Source organism: Leopardus geoffroyi, chromosome C3 (genome assembly GCF_018350155.1).
Source record: "Leopardus geoffroyi isolate Oge1 chromosome C3, O.geoffroyi_Oge1_pat1.0, whole genome shotgun sequence".
NCBI lineage: Eukaryota > Metazoa > Chordata > Mammalia > Carnivora > Felidae > Leopardus > Leopardus geoffroyi.
The window spans coordinates 6902445-6927149 of record NC_059338.1 but is presented as its reverse complement, the minus strand read 5'-3'; the positions used below and the strand labels follow the sequence as shown (position 1 = coordinate 6927149).

At 46.9% G+C, this 24705-nt stretch overlaps 1 protein-coding gene across 6 annotated transcripts in view; it reads right to left on the bottom strand.

Moving 5' to 3' along the window:
• The window catches only part of DDR2 (discoidin domain receptor tyrosine kinase 2), a 155117-nt gene that overhangs the window by 67354 nt on the left and 63058 nt on the right, over nucleotides 1–24705 (bottom strand). The window contains exon 1 of one of the 6 annotated variants that reach the window (XM_045456622.1): nucleotides 17033–17089. The exons of the other annotated variants lie outside the window; for them this stretch is intronic. The gene's annotated coding sequence lies outside the window, so the exon portion shown is untranslated. Of the gene's footprint in view, nucleotides 1–17032; nucleotides 17090–24705 lie in introns of those variants that run through there. 6 annotated transcript variants of the gene reach the window in all.

Here is a 24705-nt window from a genome sequence, read left to right as displayed (position 1 = left end):
CCTCAAATTTTATTTTATTGGGGTAAGAACACTTCACAAAAGATTACTCTCTTAACAAATTTTTAAGTATTCAATACATTATTGTTGACTGTGGGTACAATGTTGGGCATCGAATTTCTAGAACTTATTCATCTTGCTCAACCTTAACTTTATTTCCCCCTCCCCTCATCCCCTGGCAACCACCATTGCACTCTTTCATTAGATAAATGTGACTATTTTAGGTACCTAATATAGTGGAATTAGGCAGTATTTGTCCTTCTGTGACTGGTTTATTTCGCTTAACATAATGTCCTCAAGGTTCCTCGATGTTGACTATTACAGAATGTCCTTCTTTTCAAAGGATGAATAATATTCCACTGTGTACATATACCACATTTTTCTATTCATTCACATATGTATGGATAGATATCTAGATTGTTTCCACATCTAGTGCTGCAATGAACATGGGAGAGCTAATTCTTCTTCAAGACCCTGATTTCAATTCTTTGGAGAAAATACCTAGAAGTGGATTATATGGTAGTCCTATTTTTAATTTTTTACTGAACCCCCATGCTATTTTCCATAGAGGTTGTGGCTAACTTATCTTCGAGAAGGATGCCAAGAATACACAGAGGGGAAAGGATAGTCTCTTCAACAAATGGCATTGAGAAAACCGGACACCCATACGTCAAAGAATGGAATTGGATCATTATCTTACACCACACACAAAGATCAACTCAAAATGGATTAAAGATTTGAATGTAAGACCTGAAACTTTAAGACTCCTCGAAGAAAACATACAGGAAAAGCTTCAGGACATTGGTCTTGGCAATGATTTCACAGATATGACAAATGCACAGGGAACAACAACAGAAACAAACAAGCAGGATTACACCAAACTAAAAAGCTTCTGCACGGTAAAGGAAGCCATCAACAGAGTGAAAAGGCAACCTATACAATGGGAGAAAATATTTGTCAGCCATACATCTGATAAAGGATTCACATTTAAAATATATAAGAAACTACTACAACTCAATAACAAAAAACCAATAACCTGATTTTAAAATGGGTTAAGGACTTGAATAGACATTTCTCCAAAGAAGACATACAAATGGTCAACAGATATATGGGGTGGGGGGGGGATGCTTAACATCACTAATCATCAGGGGAATGCAAATCAAAACCACAATGAGGTATTACTTCACACCTGTCAGGTGGCTATCATCAAAAAACAAAAACAAAAACAAGGACAAGTGTTGGCAAGGATGCAAAGACACTGTTGGCGCTATATATTTTTTTATTAACAAAAACTTGGGGAAATTTCTATGAATAGGAGAATGCTATAGATGATGGTATATTCCTACTGTGGAATACTATGCAAGACTTTAAAAGTCTGAGCTGGATAGGCGTCCATGACTACTTCTGGATGAACAAACAGGTTGTAAGATTTATGTAAAGCATGCTATGTATCTTTGTGGATAAGTGCACACACAGACACACACACATACACATACACGCATACATGTATGTATACACAAAAGATTGAGAAGGGTAAATACCGTGCTAATAACAAGCTTCACTCTAGGGCTTGCTCTGGTGCTCAGATAAGAGGGTGAGTGGGGACAGAGCAAGGGGCTTCAGGAGACAAGGCTGGTAACAGTAGTTCCCTCAGAGATTGGACTGCTTGGCAGAGGAGACCAGGAATGGTGATCAAAAGGAAACTCTAGACTTGTTTGTTGTGTTGATTCTTAACAAGGAAAATATGTTCCTTGTTACTGCCTTTTACATTGGTTTTTCCGACAAAAACCAATTTCCTGGGGGCAGTCTATCAGAAGCTGGAGGATGCTTTCCAACCAACTGTGCATATCCCAGAGGTTAGAGGTACATGGAGAACTTGTCTTGTATCTGAAGAATCACTTGTGGGATTGAGACATACTATCGGTTGGTACATCTTATACATGAATAAAGTAGGCAAACAACAACAACAACAACAGTAGCAGTTGAGAATTGCCGCTTAGACATTATTTTGTTGTTTTAGAACACTTGTACTTCAGTGGATGCTTATGGATGCATTACTAGTGGGCCTTACAACAATTCTAAGGAGAAAGATTACCACTGCCTTTACGAAGAAGGAAAGTAAGGACCTAAGTCACTTTACCCACAACCTACGTAGACTTACGTGCTCCGAGTTGGCACGTTGACCCATCTGTCATGCCGGACCCTGAGTCATTTAAGGTCAAAATATATGTCATTTAACGTCAAAGATCTTGTTTATCTCTATATCAAAATCAGGTTCACTCTGACTTGCCTGGGTCACAAAACTAGAAAGAGTTAAGAATCAATTCCAGTTGCTCTGACTCTAAGGCCAGTGTTTCTTCACTCACAACCCAATATTTTTCCAAGGAATATCAATGGAAAGGTAGCCCAGAGAGAATGTGTCCCTTGTAATAAAAAACCCACACTTCCCTCTTCTCAGTGAAAATCCCCTCCCCAGGCCAAGCTGGATGAACATTCCAAACTGACTGCAATGAGAGCCGTGGCTCAGGACTTCCCGGGCCTGCTAGGAGACGGGTAGCTGTCCATCGCAGGACCACCCACATCACGATCTGGACAGGCTGTGGGTCAAAGCCATCAGGAAAACCAGCAAGTAAATGGCGGGCAGATGGGAGTGCAGCAGCCACAACTAGAAATAAGCAAGAATTTAAAAAAAACAAGAATCTAGAAGGTCAAATGTCTTACAAATTATCTGGGTAATTGAGCAAATTGAGGCTTCCGAAAGCCTCTTTCCGAAACGTAGTCCAGGCCACACCATGGTGGCAAAGCAAGTCGCACTCGCTGCCTGACACCATCCCATCCTGCGACGGTTCACACGCTGAGGGCTCACTCCCGGTCAGCCCCAAGTCTCCTGTGGCTCTAGGTCATACACACCTGAGGACGACCACACTCCCCTTCTCCAACTGCCTTGAATATCAGACTCTTTCCCTAGTAACAGGCTCTATTCTAGTGCCCAAATAGGATGGTAGGTGAGGGGGGAGTGTGGAAATGATTTGGGGGCTGCTGAGTGAGTAAGGGTGGGAGCAAGTTCAACTCTCTCCCTCCACACTGGTGGCACAACCGCCTTTCAGGGCTCCAGAGCACGAGCCCTACACCATGTCTCTTTTTTTACTACAGAAATGAAAACACATGATAGGTAGGTAGGTAGGTAGGTAGGTAGATAGATAGATAGATAGATAGATGATTGATAGGTAGATAGATATATAGATGGATGATAGATAATAGATAATAGATGATAGATAGATATAGATAGATAGATAGATAGATAGATAGATAGATGATAGATAGATGATAGATGATAGACATCAAAATTTAGATGACACATATTTAGATATAAACTGAAACACTTTTAGAAATGTAGCTATAATAGTTCACTGAATTTATTTGGGGGAAAAAGTACCATCCTTTCCTGTGATGATATGGAAAGTAGGCAGAGCAAGCATCTCTTGGGACCTCTTGCTCTAACTAGTTGGACGCTTCGAGTGCCTCTGGTGAGACCATCGCTCACAGAGAGTAGAGCTCTCTTTGTCCCCCAAGTCTGAATATGAGCACAAACCATCTTTTTCTCTGACGCAGAACTAGAGGTACACCCCACTTTAAGAAATGCCTGCAGTTTCCAAACTCATACGTTGTGAAATGTTCATCTGCATTACAGAAGAATTCTTTGCACCACCCCAAAGCGCCAGGTACCTTTGAATAACAAGTTTCCATGTGGCACGATTAAAATAACATTCAGCACACAGGAATGTTCCATCTACTTAACTGGACTCATAAATCACTGAGCAGGGATCCACATCACAAACTAGTTCTTCACTTTATACAATGATCCAGTGCCCGGGTCCTTCGAGTAGCAAATCCCTCCGGGACATTCAAACTATGATTCGATATACTTGAATCCAGGTCATAATCAAGTGTTCAGGGATACGGCCTGAGCACAGAGCAAGAAGGGTCATTCTCCCCAGACAGTCTGTCCTCCCAGATCCCAAAGCTGGAGACAATCCGAGGTGACCGCCCCTCTGGCGAAAAATAAAAAGTCACAGATTTCCGGCAGACATCTTCACACTGAGTCCGTGACAGGGTCCAACAAGGAAGTGCCTGCCTTCCTGGAAAGTTATCTACAGCCTCCAGCCTTGGCCCCTCTATCTAAAGACAGGCCTTCCCTTCCGGAAAGGGTGGGGGTCTGACAAGGCAGAGACAGGAATGGGAAGTGAGATAAAAGCACTTGGTCGAGTGGGAGCAGACACACGAGGCGTGGTGTGGGCCCAGCTGTGCTCGGTTCTTGCACCTGCGTGTGTTGAAGACCAGGGCCTGGCGGGGAGACGAAAACCCACTTGCTTTAGGGCCGTCCATTTTCACTCGGGGGCCCCTCAGGGCCCTGGGTCCTCTCTGCTGACTCATTTTCATTTCAGATTCAACAAATGGAAACAGCAATCTTCGCACTGTTTAATACTCAGCAAACAAAGATGCAGAAATGAGCTTGGTTTTGGCAAGAGATGGGCCCCCAAACACACGCGTGCAAGCACACACGCACGCGCACGCGCGCGCGCACACACACACACACACACACACACACTGGCCAACCTGGCGTTATCTGGCTCCCCAAGACTTGCTAGAGTCTTTCTCACTCCCACCCTTTCCTCTGGGAGTCCCCACCTCGTGCTTCTCCAAATGCATCCCCGCAGTGCTAAGCCAAAGGCCCCCCAGTGGCCCGATCCGTGTTTACACACGGGACATGCTCCAGATAACCCGAGGTAACCCTCACGGCTCGCAGGCCACGCTCCTGTCTTTGTTAGAAGAGCGCTGTGCTCCCTTCCAGCTCACTCCTTGGGTCGTAAAACAGAGACAACTTGAGTCCGTCGTAGAGTGGAGGTGGAGGGGGAAAGGCCAGGTGGCCATCTCATCCTTTCTCCCCACCTCCCACTACCCCCCTCCCCCTGACACTTGGGGAGAGGAGAGCTGCCAGGGACGGAGTGGGGCACAGGACACTGACGTGTGCCATCACTTGATGTCACTTTTTATATCATTAGCACGAGGGATGTCAGATCGAATGCCTTCATGCCATCAGCAGGAGGAAGGAGAGTAAATACAGAGTGAAGGCAGGGCATTTTCCAAACACAGAAAGACCCATGAGAGGCTCTAAAACCCTGTACCCCTGGGCCTGCTGAGTCCTTGGGCAGTTGGCCCAGCCTCTCTGAGCTCCAGCAATCCCTGGCTCTTCATTTAGATAGATCACGGGTACCCCCGGCTTCCATGGTCCTGCACTTGAACATCTTTCCCACCCAGCCTCCAATTCCTTCCCCAGCCCGCCCTCTGTCCCAGGCTCCTCACGGCCCCAGCTCACATGCCGGGGAGCAGAGGATGGCCTGTACGCGTTCCTGGGCACAGGAAAGTCGGCAGAAGGGACTCGGGTCACAGGGGGTTGGAAGTTATGAAAGAAAGGCACTAGTCCTCAAAATTACGCATGCACAACAGTGGAAGCTTAGGGGACCGGAGAGCTCACCCGTCTCAAACTCTCTGGTTAAAGGTGAGGAAAGTAAGGTAGCCTGAACAGCCGAGCAGCCTCGTCACAGGCAAACGCTGGTCAGAGGCTGTGCCCGGGGCCCTGGCCCTCCACACTGGCTCTGTTCTGTCACACAGCCTCTCCTGGCCCTATGTCCTGTTTTTCCTTCCTAAAACTCTGAGCACACACACCTTCCTCAGCCCCGGTCTGTCTCGGATAACTGGTCTCCTTAAACCAGAGTGAAGTTACTGGGAAAATCTCTGCGGTGGCTTTGCCACCGTCTCCCAGTGAGGGCTGGTAGCTCATCTCCCATCTCTTGAACGGGCTCGGGCAAGTGTCTTGCCTCCAACAAAGTGAATGCAGGAAAAATGATAGTTATGGAGCTTTGAGCTTGGTCCACAAAGGGGATACACCGCCACTTGGCTCCCTCTCTCTTAGAGCCCTTGCCCTGGGAAGCCCAGGCCACACGGAGAAGCCACAACCTTCTGGTATCCAGGCTGCCCGTCCTAGCTGAGGTCCCAGCAGACAGCAGGGTCAGCTCGCGGAGTGAGCAAGGAGGGCTGGCAGGTGACTCAAGCCCCAGCTACCGTCTGCTGCAAACACAGGAGAGACCCGGAGCCAGAACAGCCCGGCTGAGCCTCGTGCCCTCGGGGGCACGAGCGATAATAACGATACCGTGGCGGTCCATCTGAGCTGTGAGGTGACTACGCAGTAAGAAGTGACTAGAACAACCTCCCTGAGTAAGGCCTCGCCTCCCACAAACGTTAAGTACTGGTTTGGGAACGTGGCCTGGTTTTTACTTGTTACCCATCTTTCCATTGCCTCCCATGCCTACAGTGAAGAGTTGGGCCACATAGTAAAGGGGTCACATGGGGAATAACGGTAAACAAGAGATACATCCCTCTCCTTAATCCCAGAAGTCATGTTCAAGAGGTTAAAACCCTGGAGAGCTCAACGGTGAATCTGGGAGCAGCACCTGAGTCAGTGGGTCACCCCTTCCTGTGGCCCCTGGGCCCCTGAGAACCCCCAGCTCTGCCTCCAACCTCCCTGGTGGCTCCTTCTGAGTCACCTTGTCAAGGCCACACTTGCTGAGTCTACATCCTGTCTCCTCCTCCACCGGCTGTGTGGACCTGGCCCCACACGTGAGCCCTGGCGCCTGTTTCCTCAGCTGCAAGATGAGAGTAAGCATGGCACCCACAGAGGGACGTGTGGATGGAATGAGTTATCGCCAAGAAGTGCGTAGAACAGGGCCCGGCTCCAAAATGTTCGTGGTTATCTGTATTTCTGTCTTATTCTTGCTGTGCCTATGCATCGTCTCCTCAATAAATCTGCAAGTTAGAGGCAAGAAGCATGCCTCCCTCATCCACACCTTTATTTGGGGATCAACCAGCACCTGTGCAGCAGGTGTTCAGAGGACGCTGTAGGTTGACTGACGGCCATCTCAATGGTAATAAAATAAAATAGGCAAGAACAACAACATGAAGTCCTTGCTTTTGTTTTTTTTTTTTTTATCAAATTTTTCTAAATGTGTATTTATTATTGAGAGACAGAGAGACAGAGCATGAGTTGGGGAGGGGCAGAGAGAGAGAGAGGGAGACACAGAATCAGAAGCAGACTCCAGGCTCTGAGCTGCCAGCACAGAGACCGACGTGGGGCTTGAACTCACAAACTGTGAGATGGTGACCTGAGCCAAAGTCGACGCTCAACCGACTGAGCCACCCAGGCACCCCTATTCTATTCTATTTTAAAGTACGCTCTACACCCAGCAAGGGGCTTGAACTCACAAGCCCAAGATCAAGAATCATGTGCTCTACTGATGGAGCCAGCCAGGCACCCCAGGTCAGACCCTTTTAAAAGACAGATACTAATTAATCTCTGGGCTGAAGGGCACTTTTCTAGATTAGGGAAGTGTGAGATGTGGGTAGAGGTGGAAAATGATGTCATTGTTATAACTCAACAAGATGGTGCCTATAAAGGGCTTACAGCAGGGTGCCTGGGAGACAGTAGGCGCTTATTAGCATTTCGGTATTATTTAGTGGTGGTTTTATGAATAGGATGGTGCATAAGAAGAACACAAGGTCAACAGTCAAGGTGACAAGTGTCCAGTGGGCATCTGCTGTGAGCCCGGCACAGGCTGGGTCACCTGGAGACGATACAACAGAAAGCATCGGTCTTGGTTCTTGGCGGGAGATGCACAGGATTGGCACATACAGACATTTGGAAAAACAAACAAGACAGCAGCTGAGCAAGTTCCCATCTTGCTCTGACTCCGGGGCTGGCAGGGCAAAGTGGAACGTTGGGTGTCACACAACTGCGGGTCCAGGGACATACAGACACCAAGGCTCACGGGCCCCGCCGCCTTGGACAAACATGGCCCAAGAGTTTCTGCCCAAATCGCAGAGCTCGAAAGCCTCATTCGGCAGCTGGGTTTGAACCAAGTGTCTGAGATTCCTTTCCGGGTCCCTACCCCTTCCTCCAAGCAAGTCACTTCCTCTACAGCTTCCGCCATCCCGGCCAAAACAATAATGGCCTCCATCAAGAGAAATCAGCTTCTCACACTTTCCATTTCACACTTCCTTCACATTGCTGACTGGACCTTCCCTCCTCTGTTACTTTCACTGGCAGCCTCTGAAGCAAGTGGTGCAGAAAATACAAGTTTATTTAAGCGTATGAGACATCTGCAGAGTCCATCTGCCTTCAGGAAGTTCCCCCATTGAGTCACCAGAGCCTGGCGCTCACCCCTGATGTCTGAAGAGTACCCTCCCCAGTCCGCCAGGCCCACTCACCGCCCCCAACTTCCCAGCCCAGCTCAAAGATACCACATCACCAGGGCCAAGTGTGGAACCAAGGACCTGCCCCATCCTGGCATGGAGATGCTTCAATCTCAGTCTCAGAACACTCTTATTTAGAGCAACTGACCCCACCCCTCCGGCAGAAGGCTCACACCCACCAGCTTCTTCCAACAGGAGCTCATGGCTTTGAGTTGCCCCCCCTTCACCAAGTAGATCCCTACTTTCTTTCAAACTGGTTCTGAGCTTCCGACCCACCCCATCCCACTTTGGGCTCAGATGATTGGTTTCGGGACATAAGTAGATATGGATATAACATTTGTTAGCTGTAATATTTCTATATTTCTATCTGTGAATATATATCTATCTATATTTCTCTCTGGCTAGGCTGTGAGCTCCTGGAGGGATGGACCTTGTCAAGGTCTTCTCCAAATTCCCAGTGCAGAGCAGAGTCTGGAGATACGTAGTGAAGGTGCTGGGGTGGTTGAATGGGTGACCTGAGGGGTCTGCAGTGTCCAGGAATGTCCAGGAGTCCCAGTTCACCTGCTACCAGCTGAGAAGATGGAGCACCAGGCTTCTTCTCTTTGGCACTTCTTCTGAGCCTAAAGGAGTCTCCTCCTTCGACTCCATTGCATTGATACTCCTTAACTTAGCAGATGACAGGAAGGAGCTTCTACACTCTCTACCTGTGCTTGCATATGGTGTGAAAATCTTATCTCCTCAATAAGACTATGAGCTCCTGAAGGGCAGGAATGTTTTGCACCTCAGGGCTTATGACAGTATGATAAACATTTATGGAACACATATGAGATGCCGGAGAGTATGCTAAGTTTTACCTGAATCTTCTCATGTGGTCCTCAGAACACCTCTCTGAGGCTATCACTATTATATCCTCGTTGTACAAACAAAAAGCCTGAGAAGAGACAATTTGCCCAAGATCACACAGGTAGCAAGAGTGATGGCAATCCATCGATGGTCACTTATAGGACGGTTACGATGGTTCCAAAGCTGTGCCATGCCACATCTTCCACTGCCACCCCTACTACCAGGCTAATGGGACATTCTCATCTGGCACAAAAGGTATGGTCGACTCCATTCTTGTAAGATTTCGGTCATACTGCCAGCATGTGACTCCGACTTCGGGAGGGAATTCCCACCTGACTCCAACATGGCACCTGCTGTCTCCCACTGACTGACCTGAGCCTCTCAGGCGCCTGACCCCGGAGCTGGGTTTGGCGTCACGGCATCAGGACAGCTCAGTGTTCACACTTGCCCGTTCTGCTCACACCCAAACTCACACACACGGTCGATTCGGGGCAGTAGAACGTTCTCATCAGCGGTAGCTGTTTCTATGGCTCTTGAAGCTCAGACAATTTGAAAGGCCTACTTCGTTAAGAAATGGAACATAAACTTACAGATACGAAGTTAGGCTCAGGGCCTCAAAGGATCATCAACAAGTAAGGAGGGCAGAGGCAGAAGCTTCACCACCTGACCGCAAATCTGCCTCGGGATCTGAGTTCTAGTCCCTGTTCTGCTTCTCACCACCGTCACCTGAGTGGCAATCCCTTTCCCTGATCGGGCTCAGCCTCCCCCTTGTTCAAGTGAGGGGCTGGGAAGGGTAAGAATGGAGTGTGGCTCCAAGGCCCCCCTCAGCCCTGATGCGCTGACTTCCATCAGGCCCGGGGCCAAACACGTCCCCAGGCTCACCACAACCGAACAGAACCGCCCGCTGATCCAGGGGGGATTCTGCCCCTCCCTCCAACCCAGGCACATACTGTATTACAGTAATGAGAGCTTTGGTGGCTTTAAATATCACGAAACAAAAACAACGGGCAGCCTGCGTCCATCATCATTCTGGGTCCAGACCACAGAGGAGAGCGCCGCCAGACCAAGGCCAGAGCAGAGATGGTGACAGAAGCCCACATCGTCCCTTTCAGGAATCCATTGGCTCGTATCTGGAATGAAAATCACCGACGGCAGGGGCCGTGAAGAGCCAGTCAGAGAGCGAGCCTGCGAGGTCACTCTGGGACAGAGAGGCCCTAGCCATAGCGAGATTGGAGACCTGGGTCCTGGATCCCCCAGAGACGAGTCGGTGCCAAGCCTGAGGCCGCAGGAACCACCGCCTCTCACCTCTGGGAGAGGCAGAGAAGTCCAGCCAAAGGTCTCCACAGAAATGAGGCGAGCCTCCCCCTGGGTCCTGGGAGGCGCCCGCAGAGCAGGACGCAAGCATTCACCAGCCGGGAAGGAGCGGGTGCACAGCACGGGGAGGCCTGGAGCCTGACGCTCTGTCCCTCGGGACCCCCCCAAAGCCACAGGGCCAATCTACAGGGGATCCAGGTCGAGAGGCAAGAGCTATGCTGTTCAGCTCACCACAGAAGGGTCCCCAGGAAACTCATATTCTGTAAAACGACCTGCGTCTGTGCAGAGGCCTTATCACGCAGTATGTGGTGTTGGTCCCAGACCCGATCAGGACGAAGGGCGGGTACACCGAGCAGTCCTCCACCAGCCGGTGGACAGGGCCATGTGCGCCCTCATCCCGCAAACCTGGCCCCTCCGCCCCCTGCCTCTCTCTGGCTGTCTGGCCCCCCGCCACTCCAAGGCAGTCCCTAGTGACAAGGGAAAATGGCCGGCGTTTACGTCGGGACAGACAGGGGTTGGGGGCAGACGGCTGCTCCTTCTACACCATGCCAGTCCAGGCCCTGCCCCCCTCGCACACGGTGCCCCCCCAGAAAAGGAAGTTGAGAGGCGATTTGCCAAAAATGTGTGTTTGACAGTAAACACCCATGGGCTGCTCTTTCCCGAGCTTTAGGTTCTTTGCAGGATAAGTCTCTTCAACAGTCATGGCAGTCAGATGTTTTCAAAGGGTCTCCGAAGCCAAATGAAGGACTGAACTTCTGTGGCCAGGATCCCGGCCAGAAGTTACTGCAGGAATGTGCATCACCTATCTCGTGGGGATCCCTGCGTGCTTGCAGAGGATAGGACTAGGCCACAGGAAGTTAGAGAGTCTTCAGAAAAGGCTGGGGTTGGATGGGGGGGTGGCATGGGGAGGAAGCTACTGCGAAATCCATTGAAGACGAAAACCAGGACCTGGGTTCTCTGGTTCCTACCACATGGACTGGCCTGCACTTGAATTTAGGCTCCATGAAGGCAGAGACCTTTCCCTGTTGACCGTTGCTGAATCCCCAACACCAAACACAGCACCCGCCATGGAGCAGGTGCTCAGGACATATTTGTTGGCTGACGTACAGTAGGTGTTCACTAAACCTTCGTTCCCTTTCCATCACTCCCAGTGTCTTCCAGGAGCTTAAGTGGACTGTGGGTTGGCAGCCCTTTTGCCACCTGTGGCTGGTACTGAATGGACAAGACTGTTCTAGGGCACCCGTTTCTCATTTTCCATCTGGCCTCCCTCCCGCCTCACGCTCACCACCTTCCACCGAGAACAACGACACAATAGCAAGCTCTCCATCGTCTTCCCTTCTCTGAACTCCTCACTGATGTTGATTATCTTCTGCCTTGATCTGCAAGTTAATTTTTTTCATATGATTCTGTCTTGTCTCTATTTTTATCCCATTTATATAGGGTCAACTATATTTATTTCATTATAAACTCACGGAGATCAGGGACTGACATATATGGCCTTTGTAGGCACCCTGGCACCCAGCACAAAGCTTTAGATGTTTCCAAACAAACTCCACAGTCTCCCAAGCCTTGACTTCCCTGGTTATACTGTATTCCCCATCACTCATTCCACTCCTTTTCCCTTAGATGCATTCCCCAATTTTTATTTATTTATTTATTTATTTTGAGAGAGAGAGAGAGAGAGAGAACACGCAGGGGAGGGCCAGAGAGAACAAGCAGGGGAGGGCCAGAGAGAGGGGGGGGGAGAGAGAGAGAGAGAGAGAGAGAGAGAGAGAGAACGAGAACCCCAAGCAGGCTCCTCAGTGATGGCACAGAGCCCGATGAGGGGCTCAAACTCATGAACCATGAGATCATGACCTAAGCCAAAACCAAGAGTTGGACGCTTAACCGACAGAGCCACCCAGGTGCCCTGCATTCCCAACTTTTAAAAGGAAAAAAGGCTCTAAACATTCCCTAACCTACATTTGACAACTTTATCAAATACCAGACAATGTGCTAGGTGGGAAAGAGGAAAAGCTGTATACAGGCATACCTTACAGATACTGAAGGTTCCGTTCCAGACCACCACAAAAAAGCTAATATCGTAATCAATGAATCAAATGAATTTGTTGGTTTCCCAGTGCATATAAAAGCTATATTTATGCTATACTGTAGTCTAGTAAGTGTACAACAGCATTGTGTCTTTAAAAAGCACATACCTTGGGGCACCTGCGTGGCTCAGTCGGTTAAGCATCCAACTCTTGGTTTCAGCTCAGGTCAGGATCTCACGGTTTCGTGAATTCAAGCTCCACGTTGGGCTCTGTGCTGACAGTGCAGTGCCTACTTGGGATTCTCTCTCTCCCTCTCTCTCTGGCTCTCCCCCACTCAAGCTGTCTCTGTCTCTCTCAAAATAAACTCAGGGGTACCTGGGTGGCTCAGTTGGTTAGGCGTCCGACTTCAGCTCAGGTCATGATGTATTGGTTTACGAGTTTGAGCCCCACGTTGGGCTCTGTGCTCACAGCTCAGAGCCTGGAGCCTGCTTCAGATTCTGTGTCTCCCTCTCTCTCTGAATGCCACCCCCCTCCTACCCCGCTCACTCTGTCTCTGTCTCAAAAATAAATAAACATTAAAAAAAGGTTTTAAATGAATAAACTTAAAAACATTTTTAAAAAGTACATACCTCAATTAAAACTAATTTATTCCTAAAAAATGCTAACCATCACCTGAGCTCTCAGTGAGTCATAACCACTGATCACAGACCAACATGACAAATGTAATAACGATGGAAAAGTCTGGAATAATGCGAGAACTACCAAAATGTGGCACAGAGACACAAAGTGAGCAAAACCTATTGGAAGAATGGTGCCAACACTTGTCCCACGCGGGGGTGCCACAGACCTTCAATCTGTAAAAAACGCACCTGCGAAGTATAATAAAGCAAAGCACAACAAAACAAGGTATGCCTGTGTGCACACACACGCACGCACGCACACACAATGTAAATCAGAGATGCCACAGTTTAAGTCTGTTCTCTACAAAAGCCAATAGAGTTAGCCAGCTGAGTGGTTCAGTGGAAATGGCGCCTGGCCCGCTGCTCAACTAATGGTGTAACCTTGGACGAGCCCCATACTCTCCCTGAGATTCTGTCTCTTAATCTGAAAAACAAAGGACATGCCAAGGACACGTCCTCTCTCATGTTCCGTGCCTTGTGGACAAGGAGCAGGACCAAAGTTCATGCGATTACAATCTGTAGTAGGGAAGAAAAGAGCTGCAGCTCTGAGAGGAGGATGAGAGTCATGAGGTTGAAATAGTTAGAAGACAAAATCTAAACTGTGTGCAGAAGCAGCTACTTCTGAAACTGAGTTAGAGTCAACATACGGTGGCTGTCAGTTTCGGGTGTGCAACCTAATGACTCAACCCTTCTGCACCCTACTCAGTGCTCACCACGACAAGTGTCATCTCCACCTGCCAGCAGACAACATCATTACCCTATTGACTCTATTCCCTGTGCTGTACTTATCATCCCTGTGACTTATTTATTTTATAACTAGAAGTTTGCGGCTCCTCATCTTCTTCACCTATGACGCCTGTCCCCCCACCCACCTCCCCTCCGGCAGCCACCAGTCGGTTCCATGTTTGAGAGTCGGGCTCTTCACTGGGTGTTGTATGGAAACCAATCTGACAATAAATTTCATATTAAAAAAAAAAGAGTCTGGCTTTTTTGTTCGTCTCTTTTTCTCCTTGTTCATTTGTTTTGTTTCTTAAATTCCACCCATGAGTGAATTCATATAGTTATTTATATTTCTCTGACTTACTTCACTTAGCATAATTCTCTCCAGCGCCATCCTTATTGTTGCAAATGGCAAGATTTCATTCTTTTATGGCTGAGAATATCCCATTACATATATATGCCACGTTTTCTTTATCCATTCATCTATCAATGGTCACGGGATGCTTCCATATCTTGGCTATGTTTACAATAGCCAATTTATTTACAATAAAGCTGCAATAAACACAGGGGAGCATATATTTATTTGAATTCATGTTTTTGTCTTCTCCGAGTAAATATCCAGGAGTAGAATTACTGGGTTATATGGTATTACTATTTTTAATTTTTTGAGGAACCTCCTTACCGTTTTCCACAGTGGCTGTGCACCAACCTGCATTCCCACCAACAGTGCACAAGGGTTCCTTTTTTCCCACATCCTCACCAACACTTGTTACTTCTTGTCTTTTTGATTCTAGCCATTCTGAAGGGTATAAGGTGATAGCTCACTGTGGTTTTGATTTGCATTTCCCTGATGATTAACAATATTGATCTTTTCATGTGTCTGTTGGCCATCTGGATGTCTTCTTTGGAAAAATGCCTATTCAGGCACTCTGCCCATGTTTTTAATCGTATTATTTGTTTTTGTTGTGGTTGTTTTTTGGGTTTTTTTTTTTTCTTGGTGTGGAGTTGTATAAGTTCTTTACATATTTTGGGTACTAACCCCTCATTGGATATATCATTTGCAAATATATTCTCCCATTCAGCAGCTTGCCTTTTTGTTTTATTGATGGTTTCCTTTGCTATGCAAAAGCTTTTTATTTTGGTGTAGTCCCAATAGTTTATTTTTGCTTCTGTTTCCCTTGCCTGAGGAGACATATGTAAAAAAAATGCTTCTATGGCTAGAAGCAGCTACTTTTAAGCCCACATCAACAAACTCCATACCCAGAGACTTCAGAACCGACAGACATTCAGTGAATATTCTATACTCAAAGTCACACTTGTGAATCCAGTTGGGTAGCCAACTTCTATGCAAAACAAGAGTGAATATAAGACTTTATATTGTTTTTGGTGTTTTTGAAATCATCGGTTCCATGGGCTGTTAATACCATCTGGTTTTATAGCTGGTGGAGAGAGAAAAGGGCCTAACAGAGTATCTCTCTTTGCTCCTGCTGATGGGAGAGGTGAACATTTTTCAAAGGAAAATGGAAGAAACAATGCAACAAGGAAGCAGGGAAGAGTGCCAGTATTTACAAAGAAGCAAAAGTAAGGAATGTGATTCGGTACTTTGTGCACAATAACGTCTGTGGTGAGGATGCTGGGAAGAAAATAAGAAAAGAGGAGAAAGAGAACTCTAGACTGTACAGCTGGAACCATAAGAAGAATGAGACTTTCCTCAGGGAGGGTGTATTGGACCCTGTGATAAGGGTGTAGAATCTCCAGAGTCCACAGGTTCAAGTGGGAAGAGGGAAGTTGTTTCTCTATAAAGAAAACAAGAAGATTCGTTGGAGGACCTTGGAATGTTTTACCAGGCCAAAAAATCAATCAATCAATCAATCAATCAATCAATAAATCAATAAGAAAGATTCCACTAGGAGTTGTTGGTCTTCAAAAATGTGATGCACTGTCCGAACATACAACAGAGCTTCAGAGTCATAACTAAGGAAATTGCAGAGAGGCAGATCTCAACCCAAAATAAGGGGGGAATGTCCTAAAAATTAGAGTCATCCAAAATGTGGGTGTGTTTCTTTGTGGATATATGAGGTCCCCATTCCTGGAAGCGTTCAAGGGGAGGCTGACTAATCATCTTATTTAGAAGACCAGGGAAGAGTCCTTCTCTGTGCAAGAGACTTGGCTAGCTAACTTCTAAAATCCCTTCCAGTATTAATAATCCATGTGTCTGTTCGTCACAGCCAAACACAGGGTAAGCTGACACCAGCCCAATACAGAGGACAGGGAGGCATATATGAGCTGAAAGATTCTTTTTTGTGCCGATGCAGATTTGAAGCTTCACACAATGATGACTTATGGCCCAAAAGCCATATGATTTGTAGACATAGGGACACTCACATGCTCACACCATGTACACGAGCAGACACAACTGCTCATTAGGCACATGCCATCTGGCCCAGATTCTGTGGCAAAGGTGACTTATCGGGACTTTGCTCTACTACAGCTAAATTACTTAAAGTAACTTTGAGCTTCAGTTAGAAGTGAGATCTGGAAAGTAGTATTGATCACTTTTCCAAGAAAATGTGGTCAACGTATTTAATGCCACCTAATAGTTGTAAAGAATGATTAGATCTACTGCGGTCAGTCATAAAATCCCAGTTAGTCAAGGGTTTGAATCTATAAACATACACTGGTAAATTACCTCTGTTTTTCAGTTCCTCCTCTCGTGTCCTGATCTCCCCAGACCCTAAATTATTTATCAGCGTCTTAAATACCACTGAAATATAAGCCAGCACTGTTCAGTATTTCTCTTATTTCGTTTCACTACCACAACACACGTGGAAGACAGAATATGGGAAAGACAGCACTGGTTTGGACCACAAAGCATAGGGTTTCCTTTTCTGTCTCAGTAGCTCTAAGCAGTTCGGGGGCCTGGACTCTGCCGTGTCCCCATAGTGCCCTGCAGGTGATTAATGACTGAGCCACACCTCATACCTGCAGCTCCCCAGAACCATCTCCTCTAACGGCTTGTCATGGCCTCAAATCCCAAAATTAGAGTCCCAGGGCTTCCAAATTTTTGCTTTGAATGCACATTTTAACAAACATACATATTTAATGTCCATTTAATAGAAGAATGACCCAACCCCAGCATACCAATCTTCTTATGCAAACACTTCCTCTGTGTAGAAGTCTGCATGTACACCAGGGTCCCAAGGCTGAAACACATGATAAAAATTCTGAAAGTTCAACACCAGCCAGGTAATTTGGAGTCCCAGGGTCTCAGGCTGCCCAGGGACAAAACACTCCCCTGGGTACGAATCTCCAATATGGCGCTCAAATGAGTTGCAGGAGATCTTGGGCTTAGCTCCCTGAAAAGGAACACGACAGACAAAAGTATCTAGGTCATGGCCGCGGGCTCCATGAGAGCCCAAGAGGCATAGCATTCACGAGGCCCCAAGCCTGAGGGTCCCAAGCCTGATCCAGGGCTGATAAGAAGGAGCACATTCACTCAAAGTGGCAGAATATGGTCTTGCCAGGGGGAAGCCAGGGCAATGCTGCTGAACATCGGGTGAGCTAAGGCTGAAAACGGGAACACAAATCATCAGGTTAGAGTCCTACAATTCTGGAAACAAAAAATGTGCTGAGGGAGTCTCAGGGCAAAGTCAGGGTCACTGCGAATGTGCTGGACGCCCACCTCTGTGTGGTCCGTGGCAGTTTAAAGAAGCTCTCTCATGAGTAACAACATTGATTCGAAAATGCGTACGCTTATAGTCAGGGCGCGCGTGGGCTCTCACCTCCCCAACTAATTTAGCCACGTGTCTCTCGAGACAAGAGGGTAGATGAGAATAGAAGTTAATTAGGAAGAAGAGATCTTTCGGACCATTATGTGAACGGTTTGTTTGCAAACCCAAAGATCCTGGCATTTATGCCTCAGAATGTTCCCAGGGAGCCTCGGCTTTTATTCTTATTTCCGGGGTGTAATAAGCTAAAACTGGGTTTTCACTTGGATAAAATTGATGGCATTTGTAGAAATAAGGAGTGCGAAAACAAAAAAAAAGAAAAAAAAAAGAAAGAAGGAGTGCGTCTTACAGAAAGGAAATGAAAACAAACTTAAACTGAATACATTGAGAGAGCCCACAGTCTGCTTTTATTTTCTCATGCTTTGAACGAACCAAACAAGAAACAGAGGGTGGCACGAGAGTGTCCAGCCACCTGCAGGGCGGCTCGTGGGGACCAGATCACAGGACCACATCAAGCCGCAAACCATCGCTAACAGTGTCGCATGCCCTTCAAAACCAAAGCTTCTAAGAGGGAGCAGTCCCCAAATAGGGCAACTACCACAGTCAGGTTTTCAGAAAAATCTGGATGTGCAGTGCAGGACAGAGCAAATGAGTGATATTGGGAAAGGAGAAGTGTCCAGAACAAATGCAGAATGGGAAGAACAGAATATAAAAGGAGGAGCGAGAGGAACGAGCACAGATCTTACGAAGGCAACCATTTAATCATTAATGGCCCAGCTAGGCCAGCACTTAGAATTCTAATGCCAGCAAGACACGTTTCAATTCAATTCAGCACTCACTTTCTGAGGCAGGCTTGAGAAATCCACATGCCTAAAGGCAGTTCCCCAAATCTCCTTGTTCCCTCGCCCTGTCCACAGGCATCACGGTGCAGTGACATAAGCTAACAGTCCAGGCCTGCCCTCTATGGCAGGTCCGGGGTAAATAAGGACCTGAAGAGCCCCCAGAGGCCATCCTCACAGCACAGAAAACCCCAAAAGGATTACAGATTGAAAACTCCTCACCCTGTTCACCAAACAGAGCAATTTCAGGCCTGGGTAAGCCTACTAATCTCTCCTCCTTTTCCTCTGAAAACTCCCTGGACAGCCTTTAAAAATAAAGCACATTCAGGGGGCCTGGGTGGCTGAGTCGTTAAGCTTCTGGCTTCAGCTCAGCTCATGATCTCACAGTTTGTGAGTTTGAGCCTCGCATATGGTGAGCTTGAGCCCCGTTTCTTTCTCTCTCTCTCTCTCTCCCTCTCTCAAAAAAAAAAAAAAAAAAAAAAGAAAAGAAAAAAGAAAAGAAAAGAAAGAAAAAGAAAGAGAAAAGAAATGAAGCACATTCTTAAGAGACCTTGAATTGCACGAGAAACCCTCTAAAGCTAGCAAAAGGACAATTAGGGAGGAAACTCTAAACGACTCCTCACAGTTTCCTTACGGCTCAAAAGGGAGCTGAGTGGGTCAGGGCGCCTGTGACCTTCCCAGGCATCAGCTTCAGCAGGTGGGAATGTTCCTGACCTCAACCTTCTCCCAGCCCTGAAGGAGCCGTGCCCACACAGCAGGAGGCAGGAGAGAGGCAGCCCTAATCATGGGGCTGGATCTCAACCCCGCTCAAGAGGTACCATCCCTCCCTATTTCCTGAAAAATAATCTCCATGGCACATCCAGAGTGTAAATAAAGGACAAGAAAGGGTGAATGAAACATATTCTCTGGGGCGCCTGGGTGGCTCAGTCAGTTAAGTGTTTGACTCTTAATCTTGGCTCAGATGAGTTCGAGCCCCATGTCAGGCTCTGTGCTAAGAGGGCGGAGCCTGCTTGGGATTCTCTCTCTCCCCCTCTCTCTGATCCTCCCCTGATCTCACTCTCTCAAAATACATAAATAAACTTAAAAAACAAAACAAAACCATATTCTCTGTACCAGGCAGGCCTAAAGGGGCAGCAGGATTAGGCATCTTGCATGAGTCTCAGACTGTGGCTCTCCGGATGCTTTGAACAAGCACGCCCACAAGCACGCCCACAGCAAGGGGCTGATGCCCTCTGGTAAGCAGAGCGTCTACCTGGACAGCTTCTGAGACACGGATCCCTGGCCTGCTGTGCGTGAACACGGCGCCCCACAGAGCTTGCAAATTTATCTGCTCTCCCTGTGTCTCAACTATCCCACCCACCTTCCCAGTTTCCCCCCACGGTCAGCTGCCCCAGTGTTCAGTGTTGCTCAGCACAGTATTCTAAGACAGTTCGCATGTGCAAGGATGAGAAGATAACATCGCAAATACGAGGCACCAAGAAATTAGTAGGTTCTATTCCAGAAGATACATCGCAAATATGAGGCACCAAGAAATTAGCAGGTTCTATATTCTCTATCACCGTCAGAGAGGGTTTACTTAATTGGCAGCTCTGTTATCAGTGAGTATAGATTCCTGGGGTTAGTAATGGATGACCCTGGTCTGATCAATGCTACAACCGCCGAAACCCGAGCGGGCCGCACAGCTCAGCAGGGAGCTCCAGAATGGGTGTCTTTATTTATTTATTTTTTTAATTTTTGTTTTAATGTCTTATTTATTTTTGACAGAGAGAGAGACAGAGCATGAGCTGGGGAGGGGCAGAGAGAGAGGAAGACACAGAATCCGAAGCAGGCTCCAGGCTCTGAGCCGTCAGCCCAGAGCCCGACGCGGGGCTCAAACCCACAGACCGCGAGATCACGACCAGAGCCCAAGTCGGACGCTCAGCCGACTGAGCCACCCAGGCGCCCCCAGAATGGGTGTCTTTAAATCTCAACACTGACCGTCACACTAGCTGTGTGATTTTAAGCGCGTTACATAGCACTCACGCCTCAGTGTCCCCATCTAAAAGATGGGTGCCAACAGCAGTCCTGCCCAAAAGGATCATCACGAGGAATAAATGAGGTAACACTTAGAACAGGCCTTAGCCTCGAGTCTTAGCTATGATTATCACAACCGGGGGTGTTGAAAGAACTGGAGTTTGTCTCATTTCGTAGTAAATATATTTGACTCCCCCTGGTACCCGGCTTGGGCTCATACATATTAAATAACCATGACACGACAACAAGTTGGCAGTGAAAACAAACATACCAGGAACAAACAGCCCCACCTCTTTTGTTCTAAAAAGAAGCGGTCCAGGTTCACGTGCAAAATTGTCGGATTCCACTTCTCCCTGGAATGTGTGTCCCCGAGTATGTCCCTAATGCTCTAAATTATAGACTTCGGGGCAAAGGGGAATACTTCAGCTCCCGGCAAATGACTGCTTGAGATTCTGCAGTTTCCACTTCTCTTTGCCAGGGGGTTCTTAGGACCTGGATTTTACGACCTACCCAGGAGGCTACTTTGGCCCTGGTTGTTTGAGCTGCTCTGTGGTCCTTGGTTCTTGGTTCTTGGTCCTTGGTTCTTCTTAAAAACTATGTTGAGGGGCTCCTGGGTGGCTCAGTCGGTTAAGCGTCCAACTCTGACTCAAGTCATGATCTCACGGGTCGTGAGTTCGAGCCCCAAGTCGGGCTCTGCGCTGACAGCTCGGAGGCTGGAGCCTCCTTCGGATTCTGTCTCCCTCTCTCTCTGCCCCTCCCCTGCTCACGCTCTGTGTCTCTCTCCTTCAAAAATAAATAAACATTAAAAGCAAAACGATCTTGAATTCCATCTCTTGCAAGAGGCACACACTCTAACCAATAATCCTGTTCCTTGAATTCCATGAAGTCAACGAACAAATGAAAGTCGCTCCTAGAGGGGTCCTTACTTCTCCAGTGCGCTCTCCCCCTAAGATGACAACCAGACTCCGGACGCATGTGTCTCCCCTCCCCCCAGGGGTGCCAGGAGGCTCTGCAAAAGCAGGAGCAGATGCCCACGGAGCGGGCGCTGGTTCACTTGGAAACCTCAGCCGGGAAGTGGAGATTCTGGCCTGCTAAGTACAGGGACTCGAGATCCAGAGTTTGGGAAGGGAATTCTGGAACCTCAGACAAGTGGGGACTTTCCGTCAGAGGAGACTAGCCACGGGTAGAGGGCATGGCCGGGAAGAAGGCTGTGGGGCGCATGGCCCAGCTCTGATTTCAGCAGTAAGAGCAGGGCAAGCGGCAAGGGTGTGGGTGGGGAGCAGAGAGGAAAGGGGCCTCTCTTAATAAGGCAGTGGTTTGGGTCCCAACCAGGAGGGTGTCACTGTCCGTTTTATTTGGGGCTAGGGATTGGTGAGGTCCTCGTCCAGCAGTCGCCCCCACCAAATGTGCATCCAATCGGTGTCATTTGGCAAACCCTGCCTCAGCTTTGGCCGAGGATCAGTGATTAAAGCCGGAGGCTCAGGCTGAAACAGGCAGGGGCCTGGAGCTCTTGAAACACGACACCGACACCAAGAGAGGGAAACTGAAGGAAAAGAATCACAGCCAAACAAACCCGCCCTTGGCCAGAGCTGAGCCCGGGGGCCAGAGAGGGAAGGAGGGCCAGCCTATTCTCTCCCTCACCCCCTCCAGGATCACAATTTCCCCAGAGGAGGGACCCTTTTTGTTCAAGGACTACATTTATCCACCCGCCTACAATTTAAAGATCTTCTTGGGGTGCCTGGGTGGCTCAGTCGGTTAAAGCACCCGACTTCGGTTCAGGTCATGATCTCACAGTTCGTGGGTTTGAGCCCCGCGTCAGTCTCTGTAGGGACAGCTCGGAGCCTGGAGCCTGCTTCTGATTTTGTGTCTCCCTCTCTCTCTCTGCCCCTTCCCTGCTCATGCTCTGTCTCTGTCTCAAAAATAAATAAAACATTAAAAAATTAAAAAATAAATAAATAAAATAAAGCTCTTTTATGAACCCTTGCTTAGTGAAGCTTATTTTGTGGTTACTGGATGAAAAAGGATGTTAAGAGTCTTCTGTAGGTCAGATGCCCACATTTGCATGGAATTTGCTATCCCGGCTCTCCTATCCTTTAACCAGTACTGGAACATAATGGGTAGATGATGCCATGGATAATCCACAGTAATAGATACCTTAAGGTAAGATGCATTTAGCTCCAAAATTATTCAGTTGGTTTATTGTCCAATATGGGAGGCAGTGCAGCCTTGATTAGAAAGAGGGAATGATAAAGGAAATTGAAGAAGACACAAAGAAATGGAAAGACATCCCATGTTGATGGACTGGAAGAACAAATATTGCTAAAATGTCTATTCTACCCAAAGCGATCTACACATTCAATGTAATCCCTATCAAGATACCAACAGCATTTTTCACAGAACAAGAACAAAAAATTCTAAAATTTGTATGGAACCACAAAAGACCCTGAGTAGCCAGAGCAATCTTGAAAAAACAAAGCAAAGCTGGAGGTACCATAATCCTGACTTTAAATTATATTACAAAGCTCCAGTAATCAAAATAGTCTGGTACTGGCACAAAAATAGACACATCAATCAATAGAACAGAATAGACAATCCAGAAATAAAACCACAATTAATCTTTGACAAAGCAGGAAGGACTATCCAGTGGGGGGAAAAAGACAGTTTTCTTCAACAAATGGCTTTGGGAAAACTAGTCAGCTACACTCAAAAGAATGAATCTGGACCACTTTCTCACATCATACACACACATAAATTCAAAATGGATTAAAGACCTACATATGAGACAGGAAACCATTAAAATGCTTGAAGAGAGCACAGGCAATAAGGTCTCTGACATGGGCCCTAGTAACATTTTTCTAGATAGGTCCCCCAAGGCAAGGGGAAAAAGGCAAAAATAAACTATTGGGACAACATCAAAATAAAAAGCTTCTGCACAGCAAAGGAAACAATTAACAAAACTAAAAGGCAGCCTACAGAATGGGAGATGATATTTGCAAATGACGTATCCAATAAAGGACTACTGTCTAAAATATAGAAAGAACTTCTACAACTCAACACCAAAAAACAAACAGCCCAATTAAAAAATGGGCAGAAGACATGAACAGACCTTTCTCCAAAGGAGACATCCAGATGCCCAACAGACACCTGAAAAAAAATACTCAACATCACTCATCGTCTGGGAAATGCAAATCAAAACTACAATGAAATATACCTCATACCATGTAGAGAAAGGGAAAATTTCGTGCATTCTTAGTGGCAATGCAAACCGGTGCAGCCACTCTGGAAAACAGTGTGGAGTTTCCTCAAAAAGTTAAAAATAGAACTACCCTATGATCTAGTAGTCATGCTACAGGGCATTTACACAAAAAATACAAAAACCCTAATTCAGAGGGATATATGCACCTCTATGTCTACAGCAGCATTATTGACAGTAGCCAAAATATGGGAGCAGCCCATTCATCGGTAAATGGACGAATAAAGAAGATGTGGTATATACATACAATGGAATATTATTCAGCTATAAAAAGAATTAAAATTGCCATTTGCAGCAACATGGATGGATCTAGAGAGTATAATGCTAACTAAAAGTCAGAGAAAGACAAATACCATATGATTTCACTCATATGTGGAATTTAAGAAACAAACAAACAAAATGAGTGAAGGAAAAGAAAAGAGAGAGAGAGCGATAAGCCAAGAAACAGACTCTTAACTATGGAGAACAAACTGATGGTTACCAGAGAGGAAGGGGTGGGGGGGGGGGGGAGTAGGTGAAACAGGTGATAGGGATGAAGGAGTGCACTTGTCATGATGAGCACTGGGTGATGCATGGAACTGTTGAATCACTATATTATACACCTGAAACTAATATAACATGCGTGTGAACTATGCTGGAATTAATAAGATAAGTGAAATGAAATGAAATGAAATGAAATGAAATGAAATGAAAAAGGGAATGGGCTCAGAGCTCAATACTACCACAGATCTGCTGTGTGACCTAGGGCAAATCACTGAACCTGTCTGGGCTTTACTTCCTCATCTGCAAAATGGGGATATAATGGTTTTGATCCCATATGACTATTAAAATTAAATAGGATTGTCTCTTTAAAGCAGTTACAGCGCCTGCCACCCAGCAAGGGCTCAATAGACAGGAGCTCTAGGTATACCTGATGCTCAAACATTTATAATTTTTCAAATCATCCTGTTGAAACCGTTTTTAAAAGTCAACTTGAGAGAC